We start from the raw sequence: 25,081 nt of genomic DNA, 5'->3' as shown, positions 1-25,081 counted from the left end.
ATCAGCTGGATGACCTTTTGAGGTCCCTTCTAACATGCAGCCCCTCTGAACCCCAAGGAACAAGGACTGGGGAACAGTGTGAAGGAAATGTTGTTCGCACCTGTCCAGTCTGGGGCCCAACTGGTAAAAGGTGAGAACACACTAGAGAAGTCAGGAAATGGCTTGAAGTTTTCTCATTTTCCATCCGTTTTGGATCCTGACTCCATGTGTCGGGGGTGCAGGAGCTCAGATTTCATAAACAGGGTCTGTGGAGGCAGGAAGCTCACGCCGTGTGAGCTGTTTGCTTCCCTCGCTTGCCCACGTCTTACAATTCTCTTTCCTCCTTTCCCTTTCTGGTTTCTCACCCCCTTGCCTCTGGCACTGTAAAATCTTGGCAGGCCCTGGAGCCAGATTTATTTGGGTTGAATAAACAGTTAAATGAGGTTTTATTTTCTTGTTTCTGCCCTGAATTGGAGGAAGGGGAGTTACAATGCTAAGCTGGCCTCTTGGGAAGCCATTACATAATTCTGCTATTCCTCCAGGAAGATCTCTTATAAATAACCCTTATTTACAATAAATCATCAAGATGTTGAGGAAAATCAGGTCATTTCATACAAGAAAGGTGAGCAAATTGAAGGAAATGAGCCAGAGGCCCACATTTGGAAAAGGACACCTCTCTGCATTTGTCCAGCCAGTTCTTTTGAGCAGCCGCCCTGGACTACTCCTTTGTCCTTTTCCTAAACAGAAAAGCTGCCCTTGAAAAGGGTCACTTTGACATGATTGATCATGGAAGCTAAGAGGTGTCTCATAATTTATTTCTTTTAAAAATGCTCATCAAAGAAGTGACTTAGTTGGTGGCTGTAAGTAAAAACTTGTTTATTAATCATATTTTGCTCTTTTTAATCACAATTAAAATAACTTTAGAATCAACAATATTTGTTTATTAATCAAAGACTCCAAGGGTTTGGATACATTCAGGGACGATTCCATCCAGTCATTACCACCCATTCACTAGGACACCAGAGACTCTTATGAGTATAATGAGCGTGGGTGGTTTTGTTTCTCTTTGTACATTTCTGTACCAATGATATAGTGAAAGTGATGAAGATAAAAAAGGTGGTGCATGTGTGTGTGTGTGTGCATGTGCTCATGCATGTTTATGAGTATGGATGTCCCAGGTAGTTTCATTAAAAACATTTTATATTGAACTGTGTAATTGACATACAGTATTCAATTAGTTTTATGTATACAACATAGTGACTCAACATTTGTGTACATTGCAAAGTCCCAGGTAGTTTCATTTAAAAATTTTCTTATTGGGGCACTTGGGTGGCTCAGTCGGTTAAGTGTCTGACTTCAGCTCAGGTCATGATCTCACAGTTCATGGGTTTGATCTCCGCATCTGGCTTTGTGTTGAGAACTCAGAGCCTGGAGCCTGCTTTGGATTCTGTGTGTGTGTCTCTCTCTGCCCCTTCCCTGGTCACGCTGTCTTTCTCTTTCTCAAAAATAAATAAACATTTAAAAAAATTTAATGAAAAATTTCTTATTGAACTATATAGTTGACATACATTATTTAATTAGTTTTATGTATTCAACATAGTGACTTGACATTTGTGTACATTGCAAAGTGATCACCACAGTTAAGTCTAGTTATCATCTGTCACCACCAGATAGTTTCATTGACAAGGTGACTTACCCACTGTCCAAAAGAACAATTCTAAAAACACAGCAGGATCATAGATGTGATATCACACAAAATAATGGATAACACAAAATAATCCATTTGTCTTTCCACCATCATCCATACTCCTTCAGGCTTCATCTGATGATAGGATACCATCCAACAAAGAGTATATCCAAGTAAGATACACACACACACACACACCCCTCCTACATAGACATTTTTCAAAAGGAAAAATCTCTCCACAATTCTTGCCAGCGTCTAACAAGCCACATTGCCCTGAGGGTTTTCAGCAGAGCTAGTCTGATGTAAAGTTCATTTGTAGCAGTTCTGTTTTCAGGGGAGAAGCCAAGTGGCTGTTTTCCAAATATTTATATTGCATTAGATAATGGACAAGAGAATGCCTAAGGGCCACGGTGAAGAATCTTGAGCCATTAGAAAGTCTAATTTCTGGTGAAGAAGCCGACATATAAGAATGAAGGTAGCTCGGTTAAGCTCTTCCCAACCAGTGGAGGAAGTGGACAGGCCAAAGCTGAAGTTCTAGTTTGAGTTCTACAGACTAATGTGCTATCAAGTCCCTTGGTCTACATTTCCTCAACAGCAAAAATAAAACAATAAAAGAAAAAAGAAAGAGAGAAGAAGAGGCTAGTCTTGACTATCTTTAAAAATCCCTCCTCTTCCAATGTTCTGGGGTTCCAGAAAATATTCAAGGCCTGGAGACCTTGTCATTTTGTGTGGAAGAAACAATGGAGGCAATCAACTGCTGGTCTGTGAGATCAAATCTTTATGTCTTTTTTTTTTTTTTAATTTTTGTTTTCAACGTTTATTTATTTTTGGGACAGAGAGAGACAGAGCATGAACGGGGGAGGGGCAGAGAGAGAGGGAGACACAGAATCGGAAGCAGGCTCCAGGCTCTGAGCCATCAGCCCAGAGCCCGACGCGGGGCCCGAACTCACGGACAGCGAGATCGTGACCTGGCTGAAGTCGGACGCCCAACCGACTGCGCCACCTAGGCGCCCCATATCTTTATGTCTTTTGAGAGCATTTTAAGAGTTGCCTCATCTGCTTGGCTAAGGAAAGCGACAAATGGCATCCTCCTCCACCCTCCTACTCCAGTGTTAGTCCCATCCGTCCCAAGAGGATCCTGCAGAAACCCCTATTAATGTCTCTTCGATTGTGGCCAATAATAATGATGGTAATGATAATGATAATGTAATTATCCTGGTTTATTGATGTCAAGTGCATGTTGATTACAAATGGAACAGGAAGTATTTACTTGCCTCCTGCTTCTCCAGGCTGGTTGTGAAATCAGAGCTGGGCTTTGGAGCAAGCATGAAGCCTGCACCTTTCATAATTGTAATGGGATCCAGATGTGGCTCAGTCCCACGAAGGCAAGTGATGAAAGCAGTAAATGGGTCCCATGCACATGTGCTCTGCCCAGGTGGGGTCCACTTCCAGCTCCCTCTCTGTGAGCCAATATTGTTCTGCCTTTCCTCCAATTAACTCTGATGATGGAAAAAAGATTAAAATGCATCCCCTGCGGTGGCTTGCACATAGTAGGTGCTTGATCACATTTATTCATTTATGTTCCAGTGATGGCAGGGCATCTCAAGGAAAGTGGTCTGAAAGCCTGTGTACATGTGCTGGTCTTAGGGTGATTTGGGGTGAGATGGACATTTCTGGATATCAGAATGGATTAGTGGGAGACCAGCACCACAGTGAAGGAAGAGCCTTGCAAAGGAACCACAGCCGAATGCTAAGAACTGAGCCCCAGGGATGGTGAAAAGGGCAGAAGCCAAGTGTGAAGAGCTGGGAAGTCAAAGGGCACAGCATCTTGGAAGCTGGGAGGTGGGAGTGTCAGGGAGGGAAGGGTGTCTCTCTTGCTACTGGAAGCCCTGAAGCTCTCACTGTCCCATTACATTCATTTCCCTGTTGGAAGGCAGTGGGCAAGGCTTTCCTTCTTTCCCTCTTTTATTTTCCCATGTATTCACCATCCTGTCTCTCTACGTACCTCCACCCAAATTTTGAAGTGTATTTCTGTGTTATCAAGTTCATTGTTTAAAAACATTTCTGTTTCCTCAGCTGAATATAATAAGAAAAAGTTGTGATTTGACATGGTTTATGGGCAGGCAGGTCTTCATTAAATTTTTTTTTTTTAATTTTTTTTCAACGTTTATTTATTTTTGGGACAGAGAGAGACAGAGCATGAATGGGGGAGGGGCAGAGAGAGAGGGAGACACAGAATCGGAAGCAGGCTCCAGGCTCCGAGCCATCAGCCCAGAGCCCGACGCGGGGCTCGAACTCACGGACCGCGAGATCATGACCTGGCTGAAGTCGGACGCTTAACCGACTGCGCCACCCAGGCGCCCTGGTCTTCATTAAATTTTTAGGAATATCCACCTTTCACAAAAATGGGGATGAGTAGGAATTCTTTTTTTTTTTTAATGTTTATTTATTTTTGACAGAGAGAGAGAGAGAGAGAGACAGAGTATGAGTGGGGGAGGGGCAGAGAGAGGGAGACACAGAATCTGAAGCAGGCTCCAGGCTCTGAGCCATCAGCACAGAGCGACGCAGGGCTCGAACTCACAGACTGTGAGATAACGACCTGAGCTGAAGTTGGACACTCAACCGACTAAGCCACCCAGGTGCCCCACGAGTAGGAATTCTTAACACAAAACACTCCTAGAGAGAAATTAACAAAAAATTAATTATTTTTTTAAACCAAAAAGAACACATTCAGAGAGTCTCTTTACTTATCATAGAGATCCAGTTGCCAAATAATTTAACATAGAAATGGCTTAATTTGAAAACCACACTATGTTGTAATCTGAGTTAAAAAAATATTTGTGATTTTCAGTTTTGCTCTAGCGTTCTAGAGCAATTTAACATTCTATTTGTAAATTGTAGGTTTAAAAAAGAAATTCCATGTTGGGAGTACCTGTCTGGCTCATTTGGTTAAATGTACGACTCTTGGTCTCTGCTCAGGTCATGATCTCATGGTTCATGAGTTCAAGTCTCACATCAAGCTCCATGCTGAGAGTGTGGAGCCTGCTTGGGATCCTATCTCTCCCTCTCTCTATGTCCCTCCCCTGCTCGCACTCTCTCTCTTTCTCAAAATAATAATTAAAACTTAAAAAAAAATTCAATTCTGGAGGCTTATTGCAATATTTAGATTATCATCAGGAAATTCCATGATTCATAGGATTGACTATTTGAACTGAAGCTGATTCGATCAAGAGGCAAATTTTTTATTTTATTTTATTTTATTTTTTTAATGTGTATTCATTTTTGAGAGACAGAGAGAGACAGAGTGCAAGCGGGGGAGGAGCAGAGAGAGAGGAAGACACAGAATCTGAAACAGGCTCCAGGCTCCCAGCTGTCAGCACAGAGCCCGACACGGGGCTTGAACCCACAGACTGCGAGATCATGACCTGAGCTGAAGTTGGCCACTTAACCAACTGAGCCACCCAGACGCCCCAAATTTTTTATTTTTAATTAAAAAATGTTTTCTCCTAATATGCAAATATACATGTTTATTAATACAGAATTTAGAAAATACAGATAAATCAAAACAAAAATAAAAATGAATCCCATCCTTCATAAATTATTCATTCAAGTGCACTTATTAATATTTAGTTAATATTGGAGATATTGGAGAATGGAAAGGAGCACTAAGGGGCCCACCCTCAGGATGAGAGGCATAAATGGGGATATCCTAGGCAAACCAGCACATATGGTCACCCTATTTATCAAACACCTACTGTGCCCCAAAATTGTCAGTGCCGTGAAGACAGCAGTAATCAGAGCCTATATTCTAGTGTTAGCATTGGGTATATGTTCTTCTAGTCACATATCTGGACATCTTTTTGTCCCTTTATGTAAAAACATTGTGTATTTCACCATTTTAATGAAAATCTTTTAAAGGGTACAGTGCATGCTCCTGACTTCTTCCACAGAGTATCCTCAACGTCGTTTTGCATTTTCTAAGGAGGCAATACTAGAAAGAGTAGCACACCAACCCAGACTCCTGTGTCTTGTACCAACCATGAGGCTTTGTCCTGCTAATTCCTCTTCTTTAGTCTCAGCTTCTTCATTTGCAAAATTTGAGCAGAATTTGGACATATACTCTGCTCAGGTGGGGTCGTCTTTTGGCTCTCTCTCTGTGAGCCAAACCTGTCCTGCATTCTTCCAGTTAACTCTGATGATGGAAAAGGGATAAAATGCGTCACCCAATACCAAGACATCTTTAAAATCTGTGACTGTATAGTTTTGTGATCTCTTGTAACAATATGGGCCAGATTTGGATAAACGGGGATAAATTCTCTGACTTTTCCAACAAAAATAAGAAAGAAAACATTTCTCCATTAAGATGTACTTTATAATGTGATGAATATAATGATTGTATGATGGATATGTTAATTAGCATCTATGTATGTTATTGATCCATCAAGATGCTTTATTTTGCAAAATGGCTCTCAAATACTTGCCAGGAAGTATTTCTTACATTATTCAGGAGGATAACTTTGTAAGTAAGATGATCAAGTGTAGCAGATGATGCTAGCGCCTGAGCTCTGAGGACAGACAACACTGTTGTCAACAGTAATCACGAGATGTTTCTCTGCTTTGGGGAGTACTGAAGAAATACTCAGTATTGTCTTTGCTTGTGGTGTTATCATAAAGATGCTGACAAACATATTCTTTTCTTCTGAGTCTTTGCAGAGGGAGAGTGAAACTCCACGTTCCATCCGCTTGCCCATGGCTTTCGCCTATTATTCCCATGTTGGCAAAAATGAAGAGACTCCTATTCCATATGATTTGGCAGATTGTAACATGAAAAGTGTTTTGAAATAAATTCAATGAGCAAATCCACAATTATTTACCAGCGAACTTTTCCTTTAAATTTAATGAGATGTAATTTTATAATGTCTATATATTTTGTAGCACTAGATTCAGTTAATTCTAAACCTGTAAAGGACAACCAGAATAACTATATGCATGCTTTTCAATAATCCTCAAATTAGCATATACAGTCATAAGAGAAAATAAATGATTTCTTTTTTTCTTAAATTTTTTAATGTTTATTTTTGAGAGAGAGAGAGAGAGATGCAGAATGCAAGCCAGGGAGGGGCAGAGAGAGAGGGAGAAAGAATCTGAAGCAGGCTCCAGGCTCTGAGCCATCAGCACAGAGCCCGACATGGGGCTTGAACTCACAAACCATGAGATCATGACCTGAGCCAAAGTCGGACACTCAGACACCTGAGCCACCCAGGCGCCCCTAATGATTTCTTTTAGAACTGTTTTAACTACCCATTAAAAAAAAATTACTATAATTTAACCTGGTTTTCAGCCTGTTATGTAATGTGTTAATCAGGAGTCTATGTCTAGTCTGCCAGTCATGTGTGAAAGTCCTGTAATTCTCCAGTGAATGGCTGAGTGTCAGTCCTGACGGGACTGGCAGGAAACTGGAGGAAGGAAATGGGGAACCAGGGTGTGCAGCCACCCCGGAATGGGCAGAAACGTGGGCCTGGTGGCCTGAGATCTTCTGATTTATAAAGATAAGCCAGAAGCAGAAGTTACAATGGAACCTTTTTGATGTTAGCTAATTTTTAACGCATTGTACAATTTCTCCGCCCAAAATCTGTGGGCCAGAATCAGCCAGTGGGCTGCTAGTGATGACAGCTCTTCCTTGGATGCCCAGCAATGTGAGGAGCCAGACTGGTGGAGATCAAGAGAAATGAAACAGTTGTAATACTGGCTGTGTAGGAAGGACCAGGCTTACTTGATGGTGCCAAAAGAATGGGGGTCTAAAGGCAGGAGCATAGTTGCAGTTGCCCTGGACTTAGGATTTAAAGACAAGGCCTGAACATGGTAAAGGAAGAAGGGAGTCTGTTTTCCGAGATAGTTTATACACGGGCATGAAGGTCTGCCAGTGCAGGAGGGGGCACCCCTCCTCTGGCTATAGCTTCGTTCAACACAGCAGTGTGTAACAAAGGCAGCATTTGGCCTTGCTTGGGTCAAGGGTCAGTGGAGAGAGATGACTGATGAACGAGAAGCCTGTGGGGCTGATGGACTCTGGCACCAGTCTGAGGAGAAGTCTAGAACCAGCTCAGAAAGAGAGACCTGGGGGTGGAGCGGTAGGAGGTGGGAGTGGGGGTGTTGCTGAGAAAGTGGGAAATAATTACCAAGAGACCAATATAATCATTTTGGAAGCTTCTGGGTTTCTTCATGCTTATTATTCCTTTTACCACCCCTGTTGGTGTTCTTGTGATGGTTAGTGGGAAAACCCTGAAAAGGAAGCAAGAGAGCATGTGTACTTATTTGGAGGGCCAGAGAAAAGAAGCTGGGAAGTATGAGGACTCCAGGAAAATTTTCCATTGGGATTAGGAAGTGGCTCCATGAAAGGAGAGGAAAGCAGGCCGAGTCTCTGGAGATTTGAGAAATTTGGGAGAGGGAAGGGTTGCCTGAAATACCAAGCCAGGAAGAAGAGCTGAGCCCAGCACTGTGCTGGTTGAAGGCTGGGACTGTGCTTCCTTCCAATCTCATGCTGCCAGGCTCCATATGGGACGCCTAGTTTTGACTGAATTTCAGACAGACCCCCCAAATCTTAGTATAAGTATGTTCCATGCGATATCTGGCATGTACTAAGAAATTATTTGCTTTTGGGGCGCCTGGCTGGCTTGGTCAGTAGAGCATGTGACTCTGGATCTCAGGGTCATGTATTCAAGCCCCACGTTGGGCATGGACCCTGCTTTAAAAACATTTTTTAGAAGAAATTACTCATTTTTTATCAAACTTAAAGCTAAGTGAGTGTCTTATATTTTCATTTGCTACATGTGGCAACCTTGCTTCTGTTTTTTTTTAATTAAAAAAAATTTTTTTTACATTTATTTATTTTTGAGATACAGAGACAGAGCACAAGCAGGGGAGGGGCAGAGAGAGAAGGAGACACAGAATCCGAAGCAAGTTCCAGCCTCTGAGCTGTCAGCACAGAGCCCGATACGGGGCTCGAACTCAGGAACTGTGAGATCATGACCTGAGCCGAAGTCAGACACTCAATCGACTGAGCCACCCAGGCGCCCCACTTCTGTTTTTTAACTAGCCCTCCAACTCCACTGCACTGCAGTGTGATCAGGGGCTATGGGAGCCCCCCATCCAGGACAGAAGGCTGACTTGGAAAGCAGCCTGCTGAATTTGAAATGAACTCCCTAACAAAGGGCTACAGACCCAGGGACAGAATCCCCACCTGGGCAAAATGGACACTGAAGTCAGACACTCATTGCTCTGCTTCCTACCAGCTTTGTGAATCTCGGCCAATTATGTGATACCTCTGACTCTCGGTTTTTTCATTTGTAAAATGGAGAAAATTATGCTTCTCACTGGTGTTTTGCAAATATTAAGTGAGGTGAGGAAGTAACATTCCTAAAGTGTCCAGATAAAATGCATGATAACATGGTAGGGGTAGTTCTTTTTTTAAAAAAAATTTTTTTTTCAACGTTTATTTATTTATTTTTTGGGACAGAGAGAGACAGAGCATGAACGGGGGAGGGGCAGAGAGAGAGGGAGACACAGAATCGGAACCAGGCTCCAGGCTCTGAGCCATCAGCCCAGAGCCTGACGCAGGGCTCGAACTCCCAGACCGCGAGATCGTGACCTGGCTGAAGTCGGACGCTTAACCGACTGCGCCACCCAGGCACCCCTGTAGGGGTAGTTCTTATTAGTCTGTCCATGGGGTATACTTTTTTGTAAATCACATTCCCATTAGTAAGGCCTTATCAAGGAAAAACCAGTGCCAGTGCCCTCCACCAGACTTTCCCAAAGGGTGCTGTAGGCTAATTTTGTTCCCTTGGAAGTTTCTGGAAACTTGGCAGATGTAGAGAGGATGGGATAAGCTCATACTCCTCTTCTCAAAAAGTACTGTAATTCAGCGTCTCCTTGTCTATCCCCTGGTTATTGGTCTGGAACAGAGCCAGAAAATACCCTATCTTCATTCCAGGTAGTGAGGGAGAGACTCAGACCATCACTGTGTCTTATAGTTATAACAAACCAAAGCAGACACACTCACAGTTAAATCTAACACTGAGCTGGGAGGGCAGGTAGCCTTCTTCCTCCCAACATTACTCTAATAAACTCAGATTCCCCAAAATTAAGTGCATTGCCAAGGAATTTCAAGGCACACAAAGGTGAAGCTTGGAATTTGCAAAGAAGAAATTACTTTTAGCTTGCTCTCCTAAAAAAAAAAAAAAAAAAAAAAAAGATTTTTGCTTGAATCTTTTCATCTCTGTCTGGACCACTGTGTTACAAAAATACAAAATTGTCAGGATTTCAACTATATTTCTTTGGGTCAGATTTTAGTAGGAAAAAAGAGGTATGTTTGGAGCCAGAGGGCAGTCAGCTACAGGCAGGGTGACAGGAGCCATCTAAGATGCTTAGATCTTGGATGCTAAGACTCTAGTTTTATGTTCCATCCACAGCACATAAAGGAAATCCAGCTGATAGAGCCTTTTCTCCCTTTCCCATGTATAAGGAGTTTCCAGAGTGATTATCAAAAATGCAGAAGCAACAGAATTTGGATAATACTGATACAGTCTTTCTCTCTAGAAGGCCATGTTGCAGGATAGTAAATGTTGCAGAAGGGGTCATACCAGGCCTATTCTTGACTTTGGTCCATGAGACCTTGAGCAAACTGATTTCTCAGAATTTCTCATCTCTCGTCTATAAAACAAAGACTAAAATAATCTCCATTCAACCTGCCATAGTGATTATGGTGAGGGTCAAATGAGTTAATGTATGTGAAATGTTGATGTGCCCTAGAAATATACCCTCAACCCTCTCTTCCTGCATGTAGTTGCTGCATGTCAGTTGTCACCAATACAGTGATGGAATGTTGAATGGATCATTGATTGTATTTCCCACTAATAGGACTGTCTTCTTGGATTTTCCAAAGTTCTCTTATGGCCAACAAATTGAAAACTGAACCCATTACATCATCACCCACACACCTACCCAAACCTGCTTCACATGCCTGTGATGGATCCAGGTTTCAGTTTGACGGATGGGTCTTGAATAGACCTGGTGCCCACTCAGCTGCTGGATGCCTTTCTCACAACAGACTTCTCCAGTCTCCCCAGAAGGAACCTGGGCAATCATTACCTTGAAGATACCCAGATCCTGTAAAAGTAATGCTTGGACTTGGAAGGTGGAATTAAAATTTTTGCCTCTTGTTTCATAAAAGATAAGGGTTCTGGATTTGAGGAAAACCAATTAAAAACTGACAGGCCAATCAAAACTATGTGGGTTGTCCTACTCTGCTATCTTACAATTCCATGTGATAAGGGACAAAGAACAGTGCTGAACATAGAAATCTCTTAGACATATGAGTTTGACTGTCTAACTGGGGTGAGCAGAGCCAGATAGAAAATCATGCCATTTCAGGAAAATAATGTAAGATGTTTGAGGCATGAACTTTGCTTACTCCCCTACTGAATTTCCTGTACTTAAAGCCATGTCAAGAACACAGTAGGCAATCAGAAAATGTTTTTTGAATGAACAGAGAAGAGTAATGTGTTCAAAGAGGATCTCTAGGCCCATGAGCAATGGTGCAGACCTGATTTTCATGCATGCTGCACTCCATCCTGTGATCAGGGCTGGTGATATTCTCATGGGCTGCATAAATGTTGAATCCATTTTGAAAATTACTTTCAAACTCCTACATAAACTCTGATTTCTATGGTTGGACAGTATTCAAGGTTCAAATTCCCCCCCTGTAAGCCATATAATTTTCATTTCTTAATGTTTATTTTCTGTGTTTTAAGTAGTTAGTTCAAAAATAATGGTGACCAGTTATTCTTTGCCTCTCCAGAAGATAATCAAGAGCCAACAGACAAACTGAATGTTGACATTTATATTGGGAATTAGGAGAGAAATATTTTTACTAATGTTACGAATGCTGAACTGTGGAATGAGTTGCTTAATCTGGTGGCCTCGACAAAACATAAACTCTGTAATCATTGGTATAGGCTAACTTGGGTAGGAATTGTGCTTGATGAAAAGATACAGGGGTGGAGTGGGGAGGACATTTGCATGGCAAGTGTGATGGCACTGCAGCTCTTATAGCCATAGCAGTCATCACTATGACGGCAGCATTCTTCCTGCTAACCTCAGGTGATCCTTGCTATTAACGCGGGGTTTCAGGTAGCCATAACCAATTGATCACAGAGTGGCATGGGAGATTTATCCTTTTAACACATATTTACTGAATGCTGGCCATATGCCTGGACTGCAGATTTGCAGAGACTAAAACAGGCAAAAATGTCTATCCTTCTAGAGATTACATTACAGTGGGGAGCAGGAGAGGAGTCAGTAATTAAGATAAGTAAGTAAAATATGTAGTATATTAGGTGGTAATAAGGGCAGTGGAGAGAAATACCAAGAAAGAGGGACAGAATGTTGGGAAGAGAGGGGTTACATTGTTAAATAGGGTAGCCAGGTGTTTCAGTTATCTTTTTCTGAGGAGCAAATTATCCCCAAATTGAGTGGCTTAAAACAACATCTGTTATTTCACAACTTTTGTGGGTCATAAAATCACATGCAGCTTAGCTGGGTGGTTCTGGGTTGGAGTCTATAACAAGGCTGCGATTAAGATGTCAGCTGGCCTGCAGTCATCTGAAGGCTTGAATGGAACTGGAAAATCCCCTTGCAATATACCTTACTCTCATGGGTTTGGCAGGAGGCCTCAGACACTTGCTGGCTCTGGAAGAAACAGACCTTAGCTCCTCACCTTACAGGCCTCCACCTTGCTGCTTGTGTCTCCTCTCAACATGGTAACTGGCTTCCCCCAGAATAAATGACCCAAGAGGGCAACATGGAAACCAATGTGTCTTTTGCAACCTAGCCTGGTCATATTCTTTCATTTCTGCTACATTCTATTGGTAGATGATCCATGTGGGAGGAGACCATGCCATAGCATGATGCCAGGAGGCAGCTATCATTGGCACCAGGCATCTTGAAGCCTGGATATCCTAGCAAGGAAGATGGAAAAGAGAAATTGGAAGGAGATGAGAGATTGAGTATGAAAATAACTGGGAGGCAGAACCTCCAGGCAGTGAGAGTAACAAATGTAGAGACTCTGTTGCAGGGACCGGCTTGCTACAGTCAAAGAATAGCAAGTAAGCCAGGATGCCTAGAGTGGAAGGGGGAGGGTGGTAGGAGGTGAGGTCAGTCAGGGCCATAACAAAGAGCCAGATTATGGGAGACCTTGTAGCTACCGTAAGGACTTTGGTTTTTATCCGATGCTCCAGTTACCTTTTGTTGTGTAACAAACCACCTCAAAATGTAGTTTCATAAAATAATCATTTTATGATGCATGTGTGGGTTAGGAATTCAGACAGGGCGTTATAAGGATGGATTGTTTGTGTTCCATGATTTCCCACAGTGTTTGGGGCACTTAGAATCTGGAAAGATGCAAAGGCTGGTCTAGCCTTGAAAGTTACTTTTATGACTTTTGCCATAGTCATAAGCCTATCCAGATTCAAGAGAGAGAATACAAATCCCATTTCTCTAAAGTCATGTTATAAGAAGAGCCTGTGGGATAGAAAATACTGGTATAGCCATCTTTGAAAAATATAATCTGCCACACTCTGTACAATGAAAAACCATTGTATTATTTTGAGCAGAGTAACATGATACGAATCAAATTTATACAGGATCTTTCTGGGGGCACCTGAGTGGTTCAGTCAGTTAAACATTCGACTTCGGCTCAGGTCATGATCTTGCAGTTTGTGGGTTCAAGCCCCGTATCATGCTCTGTGCTGACAGCTCAGAGCCTGGAGCCTGCTTCTCATTCTGTGTCTCCCTTTCTCTGCCCCTCCCCCACTCATGCTCTTTCTCTCTCTGTCTTTCAAAAATGCATAAATGTTAAAAAATTAAAAAAAAAAACCCAGTATCTTTCTGGTTGCTATATTGAGAAAAGACTGAAAAGGGGATGAGAGTAGAAGCAGGAAGACAAATGAAGAAGCTATTACAATGGTCCTGGCAAGAGATGATGAAGGCTTGGATGAGGGGTACGGTGGATGTGTTTCAAAAGAGAGACATAAGTTGGACATAAAATGTTATAATACAGGTATTGAAAATTATGAAGTAGAGTGAGATCATCAAGAGTATAGACAGACAAAAGAGGAATTCCAGGAACTGAGCCCAGAGACACATCAATATTGTGGTGTTGGAGGAGATCAAGAGGTGGTAACTCTAGAGACTGAAGAAGAATGGCCAGTGAGGTAAGGAAATGTGTTGCCCTGGTAGCCGAAAAGAGATTTTTTTTCAAGGAGTTATGAGTGAGCAACTTGTTAATTATTGACTCATCAAGGAAGATGGAACTGAGAATTTCCATCGGATCTATCAACATGGAGGCCATTGGTTATTCTGATGGAGCAATTTTAGCGGAGTGGTGGGGTGAAGGCCTGATTGAAAGGGAGGCAAGATTGGAAGGGATGCAAGTATAGTTGTGCTATTTGAGGAATTTGAGGAATTTTGCTGTAAAGGGAAGGAGGGAAGTAGCTCGAGAGGGAAATGATGTCAGGAGAAATAGATTTTCCATACATATTGTCATTTGTATTAGAGTGGAGATGAAGAAAGAGGTTGGGAGCAAAGGCTCAGGAATCACATTTCCTCATTTTGAATCTTGACTCCACATCTTACTATTTGTGGGAACTTAGGCAAGTCACCTTACTTATCTGTGCCTCAGTTTCATCTGCCACAGGCAGATTACAATAGTACCTCCTTATAAGGATGTTAAGAATGAGTGAGTTGCTTCATGTAGAGCATTTGAAACAGTTCTTCTTATGTAATGTACACTCATATAAGTGGTAGCCATGTTGATAATGATGATGTGATGGACTAGCCACATTTCCACACCTCTCAGGAACACCTGGAACACCAGAGGAGAGAAGTTTAAGGCTCTACTGATATAAAAGCTGCTGACATAGTCTTTATTCCCTACAATGAATGTGGTTGACCTAGAAATGAGCTTGAAACTGAGCCTAGGGATGACCCAGAAAGAGACATGAGGCTGGGTGGCAGGTACTGGCAATTCTGTTGGTCTATCCACTCAGTGCTAAAGACATACACATTTTCTTTCTTTCTTTCTTTCTTTCTTTCTTTCTTTCTTTCTTTCTTTTTCTTCTTCTTCTTCTTCTTCTTTTTCTTCTGCTTTTTTTTTTTTTTTTTGGATTAAGTACTGCTCAAGGGACATTAGTTTCATGGCAGAACATTTTGTTTATATCTCATTTCCTGAGGATCGTCCTTGGAAGAAGGGATTTGATTCTCTGCTATTTTGTCTTAGGTAGCGGAGTAGATGCTCATGGTAAGACTCAAAAAATAATTGTTTTTTTCCTTTTTAAATCCAGCTACAATTTTATCTGATGGCCTTTAACAAGTGTGGATTCCTCAAGTGAAAGGGCATTGAGGCAGAGAAGAGTCAACAATTTCCATCAAAAAGTCTTAACTGCCTGAGAGATTTTTAAAAATTATTGTTGGATTCCTACTGAATCCATCTTAGATCACTTTGCAAATGTTGCAATAGTTGTTTTTAAACAAATATCTTTCCCACTTCAATTTCCTAACCTGACTTCTCACTTCAAAAAATACAAACTTAAAAAAAAAAAGACAAAACTTATATTCATTGACCTACAAATTAAAACAAAAAATCTCTATACATTTTGTCACCCAAACTGGGACTCTTGTGATTGAAAGGAAACAATCTTTTTTTTTTTATAATAATGTATTTTTTTTAACGTTTATTTATTTTTGAGACAGAGAGAGACAGAGCATGAACGGGGGAGGGTCAGAGAGAGGGAGACACAGAATCTGAAACAGGCTCCAGGCTCTGAGCCATCAGCCCAGAGCCCGACGCGGGGCTCGAACTCGAGGACCGCGAGATCGTGACCTGAGCTGAAGTCAGACACTTAACCGACTGAGCCACCCAGGCGCCCCAACAATCTTAATTATTATACAAGGACAATAGATGTAAAATGAGTTTGTCCTGGGTAATCAGAATATATGCAAGGGAAATCAGAATAATTAGATCTTCCAAATTATACATATCCAGCTTTCAGGAGGAAGAAGTCTCCCCACAGAGGAAAATTGTACATTTAATTTAACTCCACTAAAGTAAGTTTTAGTTGATTTAGGATCTCCAGATCATTAAAAACTCATTTCAGAAATCACTGAAAAGATCTTTTGTTGATACCTTCCAATTTTTCCTGCTCAGAGAATCCTGAACAAGTATTCAGACTTTAGATGTTTAGACCAGGAGGAGTGGTTCACTGTTCATTAATAGGACTTCCCCCCATAGAACTGGTCCTCAGAGCCTATGTCCTTCTAAACATTAACAATATCTTCATTCTAGGCCTCAATTTGGAGGTGCGTTACCTGGACCTAGGGGCTGTCCATCAATAAGAAGGAGGTGGGGGGGGGATGTGGGTGCTTCCTGTTTGAAGATCACCTTGACTTCAGTGTGTTTTACCATTGAGATTGATTGCTCTTTCCTTCTGATTTTTAACTTCTTGAACCAACTGAGCAAAACCTGGCTCATGATGTGAACTTTTGAATGGATGTATAACCTCATCCTGATAAAAGATCTCTTTCCCCTTGTTGCCATTATAAAGGCTTTCAACAGGTAAAATACTTCCACCAAGTACAGAAGCTGATGGTAGAAGCCTGAGCTATCACAGTGCCATTGTGATTTACTCATTGGACCTGGCCACTCCTAAGCCTGGCCTAGGCTGTCTTGGACGTCTTGTTATAGCATTTCCTTTTAGGCTATAGCAGAGAAAGGTGGTTTGCGAGCTTCAAGGCAGGGACATTCACGTGAAATAAGACAGTATATTAATGACATTAATAATATAGTGATTGATAAGCTCCAAGACAATTAAGGTTGCCCACTGATTCCTGGATTTCATTAGACGCTATTAATAGCTCTCCATTCCTCTGCTATGACAGTCCCACATAGCTGAGATCCTCAGAAAAGTAAAGGAAACAAATTCACCTGGCAAGGCTTCAAGATTTCAACAATTGAAAACTCATTTCGAATCTTTGCTTATTCCAGCCTACCTTGATCTTACCTATCCAGACAATAATCCAAAATATTGCTATTCAAGGTGTCATGGTCCATGGACCACCTACATCAAATTTCCTGGGCTACTAAGGAATTGTTAAAAAAGAACAATTCCCAGGATCCTACTGTATCAGTCTTTGGCATTGGTGTTCAGGAATATATTTCACAGAAGCTCTCCAAATGATTTCTATACACATTTAACATTGAACAACCACTTACCTAGAACTGTAGCAGTGGTTCTCAACCTTGGTTGCACATGAGAGTTACCTGAAGAAGTTCTAAAAATCCCAAATGCTCAGACCACTCCCTGGCCCAATCAAATCAAAATGTCTGGGACATGGAATCCATCTTTTGAGCTTCCCAGAAGATCCCAGTGTGCAACCAAGGTTGAGAATCATAGCAGATCCATCATTCTCACAAGATGGCAAGGCTTCCCTCTCATGGGGATCACATCTATGAAAGTGACTGTGGTCAAGACCAATTCTCCTGTGTGAATGCGGGAAGTGAGGGCTATCTAGGCAGGTGATACTCAAAGCATGGTCTGCAGACCACTGTCGATTCACTAATTCTTTTATTACTGGTCCTCAAGAAGGTTGTACAATCATATTGTGAAACAATCATATTTTTAAGGGTTTATTTTTTTGGTTTTTAGCTTTTGGGTTTTTGGGGTTTTTTGTAGTAAGACTTTCCTTATGAAGTAAGCAGTACATTGATATACATTCTGATACAAGTGACTTATCTCATCATAGACCAGTAACAACTAGTCTGTGGATGGGCGCTTTAAGCAGCCCTGGTCTAAGCCAGCTGTTCAGGCATGAAGATAGAACCTCAAGGGTCCCCATGGCAATACAGCCCAGCCACTGACCCTTGGAATAGCTGAGACCAAGCTGGAAATTCAGCCCCACCATGGAAAGTGTGCTGCATTCTCAGAATGCTGATGCATTGTCCACAGGGATAATCTTCTAGTCCAAAAGAGGCTCAGCTGGAACCTTTCAGGAAGCCTAAACACAAGGGGACAGGCTTGATGAAAATGCTGTGGTCCCAAACTCACAAACTAGGTGCCTCCTAGCTCATCACCCAGCATGGACAACAGAAAGTTGGCAAAAATGCTTGACCAAGGGCCAGAGGACCCCCCACAGGTGGTTTTAGGGCCTCAGAGCACAGAAACAAAGCCCTGTCTCAGCTACAAGAGACAGAAAAATCAACCTAAACTTAACACAGAAAAATAACTTTTTAGCTTATGTCAGGCTATTCCCACTTAGTGGCTAATATGGCGGCCAGCATATTTACCATCTGACATCTCCCAGATTAGCAACCATAGCAGAACAGCCATGCCTGTTTCCCAATAGTTCCAGCAAAAGTACTGGGACTGACCCTTATTGAGCCAGACTGTGTCATGGCCCTATCTCTAAATCAATCATAACTTTAGACATATTAAAGTCATGTGGTCATCACTGGATCTGGGAAGTGTGGTAAATCCCACCTGAACCACATGGATTGAGATTAAATAAGAGGTGGATCCACCAAAGGACAATTGATAATCTAGCAATAGAAAGGGGAGTGGATGATGGGCAGGCAAAGAAAATAGCTGCCTCTATGAAAGCTTCTCAGAATCTCTGGCTTATATGCTACAAAGAGTCCTGAACCCACATTCCAGCACCAACATGCCTCCCTGACCAGCCCCACTAGTTTGTAGAGACATGTGGAGGCCCCCAAGCCAATGACCAGCCTCAGGAACCATGGCACTCACTTTTGTCCCCCATTTGCTTTAGTGATGTCATTCATAATAGACTTTTTAGGGATTTGTTCTTGTTACTTCTCCAATTCCAAGCACAGTTGTCTAATTTTTTCATTCATTCACTCATCCATTCATGAATTCATTAGACACATATTTATACTGAGTGCTCATGATGTTGTCAGTTAGAGATACCCAAATAGATAAGGCATATTGCCTTCTTTCAATACTTGCTGCCTTAGTAATTCCCCTTGGATTCAACTTCCTTTTATTTCTGAGTTTCTCTCTCCTCTCAGTCCTGGAGCAGAAACCTAGGGGGAAAAACTGAGAGCTTCATAGGGGGTCTCTCTGGTAAGAATGTGAAAAATCCTGTCCCCTAGATTTTCTTCAGCCAAAAATGAGATTGTCTGTCTCTATGCTGTTAAATAAAATCCCTTCCCATAAGTTTTCTAAGGAAATGTAACCTGGATCTGGAAACAGTGCCTCCTTCTCAAGACTGGTTAGCCAAGCATGACTTACAACTCCCTGTTAAATGAAATTTCAGAAATTATATTGGAAAAAGGTCCACATACTCAGACAAATTACGGCATTTAAAAAATGTTTATTTATTTATTTTGAGAGAGAGAGAGAAAGAGATATCAAGCATGAGTGAGCGGGGGGAAGGGCAGAGAGAGAGGGAGAGAGAAAATTCCAAACAGGCTCCATGCTGAGACCTCAGATCCTGACACGGGCTCCATCTCATGATCTGTGTGTGAGATCATGACCTGAGCCAAGATTTGGACCCTTAACCGACTGAACCACCCAAGCACCCTAATATGATATCTTAAAATCTTAGACCCATGCAGAATCTGGGGACAAGGATTATATCTATGACCTTCTCCAAATTTCTGTATTTGACTTGAGATGGCACAGTAGATGGCAATGAAATCACTTAGCAAGCAGGCAGTGGAGACTGCAACCTGAGGGGTGGCCCCACATCTACAGATCTGCAATGGAGGGAAGCCTGAGGAGGGGACAGAAGGTAAGACTGTGCTGGCTGCTAAAGGAACTGGGATGGGACATTGTTAGGACCAGAAATCCACTCCATTCTGCTTATCAATTTGGCTGCAAGTTGGCAACCACACTGGAAAAGGGGTCCCTGGGAACCCTAGGGGAGTTAGTGCCCCCATTTCCACTGTGACCTAGTTGGAAACCACCTTGGTTAAAGCCAGTGCCCTAAGCTCTGGGCAAAATGCCTACCCTGTTAATAGGGTGTCATTTGTCTGAATTTGTCCAGGATAGCATAGTTCTAGTTTGAGCCTCTTATCCTGCAATAGCTGTCAGTGGTGTCTTTTGCTATTAGAAGAGTCCTACAGTCCCCTTACTACCAGTCTTCAGCATGAATTTCCTCAGCGTGAGCAATGTGGCAAGTACATATCTGCACCCACCCCAGCATCTGGCACCAAGCCTGCCATAAGTTAGGCGCTCAGGAAATGCAGGTTGGGTAAATGAATGAATGCATGAATTTGGTTTAGCACGTGGTAATTCACAAAGCAATGCAATTCACTTTACATCTGGTCTGCCTACTGAGGCTGCCTATTTGGAGGTTCTTCTTATCACCTCTGCCTACCCTTCAAACTTGTCAAGAAGTGAGATTGTGATACCAGAAGGCCAGGACTTGGGGTGAGATGTGCTGAAACTCACTGAAACCAGCCAATGATCCACCCATAGTGTGTACATGGCAAGAGGTAAAAATCCCAGCGTGGGGGGCTCGGCACTACTGCGGAGGACCCCCTTTGGTTGTGTGGATACATGATGGGAAGCTAAGGAAGAAACATTTTCTGGACTCTAGACAGAGCAGTTTTGCAAAAAGGGGTGTCAGGGGAGAAGGGGAAGCAGGAGGTTGTGCAGATGTGAGGGAAAACCAGAGAGAGAATTACTGTAAAAAAAAAAAAAAATCTTTGTTAAGTAGCAAAACCAGCAGCTGGACCAGATTAGCTGTTCCCTTCTCTTTCCTATTTTTGGACTTGGAAAGAAAATGTGCAAAATAATTCCTGTTTTGGAGAAAAGTAGAAAAGGAGGCTGGGGGTGATGGGGATGGGCACGGATGATGAGGCTGTGGACCAGGCCAGAGAAGCAGAAAGAACCGAGGGGCTGCACAGCTAGGGGGCTCCACTCTTCGCTGGGGGACACGGCGGCACCAGCACTGCTTTCTCTTCCTCCCAGGGGAATGTGAGGGACCAGGTCTCTGCCAGACAAGTGCCAAACCTGTTGTTCTCAATGGGCACAGCTGAGGCCAGGCACAGACCCGACAGCCAGGGACACAACCTTAGGATCACAGCGTTTCTACTGTCCCCAAATCTACTTTCCCAGCCACAAAGTGCACAAGGTTCTCCTGCCCTGATCTTGACTCTTGTCAAAGTCTCTCAGCTTCCTGAATGAGCACTAACTCCCACACAGTGTAGATAACCAGTAAGGGCATGGGCTCTCCCTGCAGGAAGTCACCTCCAATGACGACACCTCAGATGTCTCTGAGGGGACCAACAGGGAACACATTTCAGGGGTGACAAAGCCTTGCTACTCTCTTGCACTATTGAAGGGAATGTGAATTGATACAAATATTTTGGAAGCTGGTGGCAGTATTTACTACAATCTATGCTCTCCGGGCCAGTAATTCCATTCCTGCTGAAGAGGAATAAGTATGTACATGCTCAGCAAAATGCATGTACCAGAATGTTCAGCATTCTTTATAATAGTCCCAAATCGGAAACTACCCAAATGCCCATCAAACAAGTAGACTTGTTATATAAATAATACTTTATTCACATATGAGAATGAATCATTCACAACCATGGCTGGATCGCACAAATGCAATGATGAGCCAAAGAAGCTGGGCCCAAAAAAGGACCCAGATTTCTGATTCCATTTACATAAAGTACAAAACAGGTGAAACAGTGGATGCCCTTCGAAGTTGGCATAATGGTCACCCTTGGAAAGGGGGTATTGACTGGAAGAGCTCTCTGGGGAGCTGGTAGCAATCTCTGTGGTCACTACATAAGTGTGGGGAGTGTGTAAAATTTCATAGAGCTGTTCAATTATGGGAATATTTTTCTGAATATTTGTTGTGTTTCAATAAAAAAGGTTTAAAGGCCTCCCAAGGCCCTCTGAAGTTGTACCATGTGAATGGCCGGACTTAAGGTGGGTTCCAGATAGACAGTTTTCCCTATAATCAACAGAAGCTGATTTGTTGCCACGGCAACCCCTTGCCCTGGTCCTGCCCTTGGCAAGCCACAGACATGTGTGATCTCCCGATACCTTCATGTCCCCTGAGTATTTGTTTCTGGGCTAAGCATGTGCCCTTTCTCAAGCCCACTCAATGGGATAAGGTTTTTATTCTAGAAATGCCAGGTGTAAAGACCACTCTCCTCTTTGGGAGAGACCTTAAATTGGTCTTGTCAGCTGGTCAGAGTTTTTGTTTGTTTTCTGTTTTCCCTCAGCACTCACTGGAGACAATGCTCCAGCTTCTAGCCCTCCACCAGAAACTGGAGGGGTCAACTTCTTGATCAAGCAGCAAGTTGTGGACCCCCCAGCTGTCTCAGTTCCTTAGGACAAGGTGGGGGCCAAGAGGGACTGGCCCATCACCACAGCCAAGCCTCAAGGCTGGGCCTGGAAATCAGTTCACCATGGGTGGTGGTAGTGGTGGGTGTTCTGACACTTTCAGTCCTTCCCCTGGGTTTCATACTGTATTACCTCATTGAGTTAAGGGGTCGGTGCCTCTCCAGGCAGGAAGCAAGCATAATTCTTGCACTGGAAGTGACTTTTCATTGAATCTTATAAACTTGGTCAGGGAAAAAGCACTCAGACCTTAGTGTGGTGGCTCTGAGGACTGAGACAGCAGCCATACTTGGTTGAGCCCATTTGCTTCCCAGAAAAAGGAAAAATAATGAATTCCTTGGCGAATGTTAGCAAGGTCTTCAGGCTCGAGAAGGGAATCTGGCCAATAGTTTCCTAAAATGATTTTTATATTCGCTATTTTATTTGGTTGTTTTCTTCTAATAATCCAAATTGGAATGACTTGATTGCTGACCTATTAGGACAACCGATTTCTCATGGCTCCACTCTGCATTAGGCTCAGTCACAAGTCACTTAAAACATCCTTAAGTTGATTACTTTTTTTTTTTTTAACAGATAAAACAGCTTCTTTATACAGAACTTTTAATAGAAAGAAGAGTGACAACACAGCGCTGTCATGTCAACAAAAGAACACTTTGATAGCCAGGTAAGACAAGGCCGTTGAGTAGAAATTATACTTTGCTAACTCTTGACTGTTGTAGATTTTGTTATATAACCATCACCCATTGTCCTCTAGACAGGGGACCCCCTTGTTCCAAAATTATTTTGATTTCACGATGGCGATGACAAACCATTAAACCAAGTCTGGAGCCCTATGTGACTGCGGAGGTTATGTACAGCCTGTGAGGCGGGCCCTGGGTGCAGAAAGACTGCCTGGATGTTCCTTTAAGGTTGAGAACCAGTCAAAATTATTGGTAGCTTACACAACAATAGAAATTCCTGGAAAAACTGAGGTGCCTGGGTGGCTCAGTCGGTTAAGCTTCCGACTCTTGATTTTGGCTCAGACCATGGTCTCACAGTTTGTGAGATCGAGTCCCCATGTCAGGCTTTGTGCTGACAGCGTGAAGCCTGCTTGGGCTTCCCTCTTACCCTCTCTCTCTCTCTGCCCCTCCCCCATTTGCTCATGTGCACTGTGAGAGCATCCGCGTGCTCTCTCTCTCTCTCCCAAAAATAAATGAATAAACATTTTTTTAAAAATTTCTGGAAAAATCAATATAATCAACAGAATAAAACTATTAGAATCAATAAGATAGTTCAGCAAGTTGACTGGATACAAGATTAAAACAAGAGTATAAACAAGTGGAGAGAGCAGAGATGGAGCATGGACTTATAAAAGGGAGGTGTCTTAGAGCTGCTCCCATCTTGCTACAGGGACTTGGAGGGGTGGGAGGGCTCTAGCTCCTTTGTATCCCTTGCCCAGAGAGGACCTCAATGTGGTTCTTGGAAATTACACTTTGTATCCTCTGGAGTTTGGGGCATCTTTACACTGGGTCTGCACAGGGCTGATGGATCTCCAGACAAGAGGCTTAGTGTCTGTGGCTACAGGGTGAAGTGGGAGCAGAAGGCTGATGGGGAGAGACCTGTCTTCCTGCTGGTGGCAGGTCTTGTGCCATCATCATAAGGCACAGAATGATGGGGGAAAGAGGTGCACACTGGGATGGGAATGTTTTGTTTAGGGTCATTTAAAAAGAGATCCAACCCAGGAGGATCACCAGGAAACAGGTATTTCACGTAGAAACTTCTGTGTGGAGAAGATCCTGATGTAGGTCAGGAGATCTTACACTATCTCAAGTCTATACTTCAAATGCTGTGTTCACAAATGCTGTGTAGAGTCAGAAATGCAGGACATAATCCAGGCTCTGCCACATTGCAGCTCTGTGAATCTGTTCAAATCCCTTGACCTCTACAAGCAAGAGTTTTCCCCTCTGTGGGTTTGATGTTATTCTCATAACAATATCAACTCCCCAGGACTGGTGACAAATAATGTAATGATTATCTCTGATACTCACTGCACGTGGATTGTAATGACAAAGCCTTTCTATTTGTGCCCTTTAATTTTTTTAAGTTTATTGTGTGGGACTAGTTCTTCTCTGCTCCTGGATGAAATGTAGGACAAGTCTCTGGAGTTTTTGTGGTCTCTTTCAGGTAATAAAAGTAGTCTCAGCTCAATAATTCATATTTTCCATCCAGTGAAAAATTAGACTTTACACATCATCCACAGTTTGGGCTTCTGCATGTTCACAGCCTGGGCTTGGAACAAGGTGGAGGCCAAGATTAGGAGTTTGAGTTCCTGAGCTCTGATCCCGGTCTTGGCCCCCTCCCAGTCTTGGGAATTCATGGTTTTTCGCCCCTGTAAGATCAAAGCATGAGAGAGTGGGGAAGGACGGCAGGAAAACTGTGACTTCTTTGACACAGGGATCTCTGGTCTCCGTGGTTCTCAGGGGACAGTGGGTTTCTTCAGGAATAGCCCCCCTCTCTGCCCCCAAACTGAGAAAAGCATCTGAAGTTCCTTCATTCAGTGTAACACATGCTGTATGTTTGCATAGATAACCTTTATTAAATCAAGAAGGCTCTTTTTCTACTCTAGGATTTAAGCAATTGTTTTAAAAATAACACTTGAATCACTGCTTTTTCTGGTAGCTTAAGATATCATGTGTTTTCTGTTGTTCAGTCTATTAACGGGGAAAATTACATTGATAAAATTTTTGGTGTCAAACCATTTTCATAAACTACTTAATCATGATGCATTTAAAAAAATAATTCAGTATCTGATTTGGTAAGCTAAAACTTTTATTTTGATTTTCACATTTATGTTCATAAGTGAAATGGGCCTATAATTTCCTGCTCATATTGTTTTTATCTGAGTTTTAATTAAAATACACTGATCTCATAGAAAAAACAGGACAAATTTTTTGTTGTTTCTGTTTTCTGATACAGTTTATTTAAGATTAAAATTAACTGTTTC

At 42.4% G+C, this 25,081-nt stretch overlaps 1 long non-coding RNA gene across 2 annotated transcripts; it reads left to right on the top strand.

Moving 5' to 3' along the window:
* LOC121042111 (uncharacterized) lies at nt 1–22,762 on the top strand. 2 transcript variants are annotated; one of them, XR_005795979.1, is made up of 3 exons: nt 1–130; nt 19,340–19,525; nt 22,672–22,762. It is a non-coding gene; the product is annotated as an uncharacterized LOC121042111 (long non-coding RNA). The 2 variants fall into 2 exon arrangements; XR_005795978.1 differs by lacking the exons at nt 19,340–19,525; nt 22,672–22,762 and adding an exon at nt 6,380–6,532.
* Nucleotides 22,763–25,081: the final 2,319 nt, after the last annotated feature.

Source organism: Herpailurus yagouaroundi, unplaced genomic scaffold (genome assembly GCF_014898765.1).
Source record: "Herpailurus yagouaroundi ecotype Mexico unplaced genomic scaffold, PumYag 184, whole genome shotgun sequence".
Classification (NCBI taxonomy): domain Eukaryota; kingdom Metazoa; phylum Chordata; class Mammalia; order Carnivora; family Felidae; genus Herpailurus; species Herpailurus yagouaroundi.
This window is presented reverse-complemented; position numbering and strand designations above follow the sequence as displayed.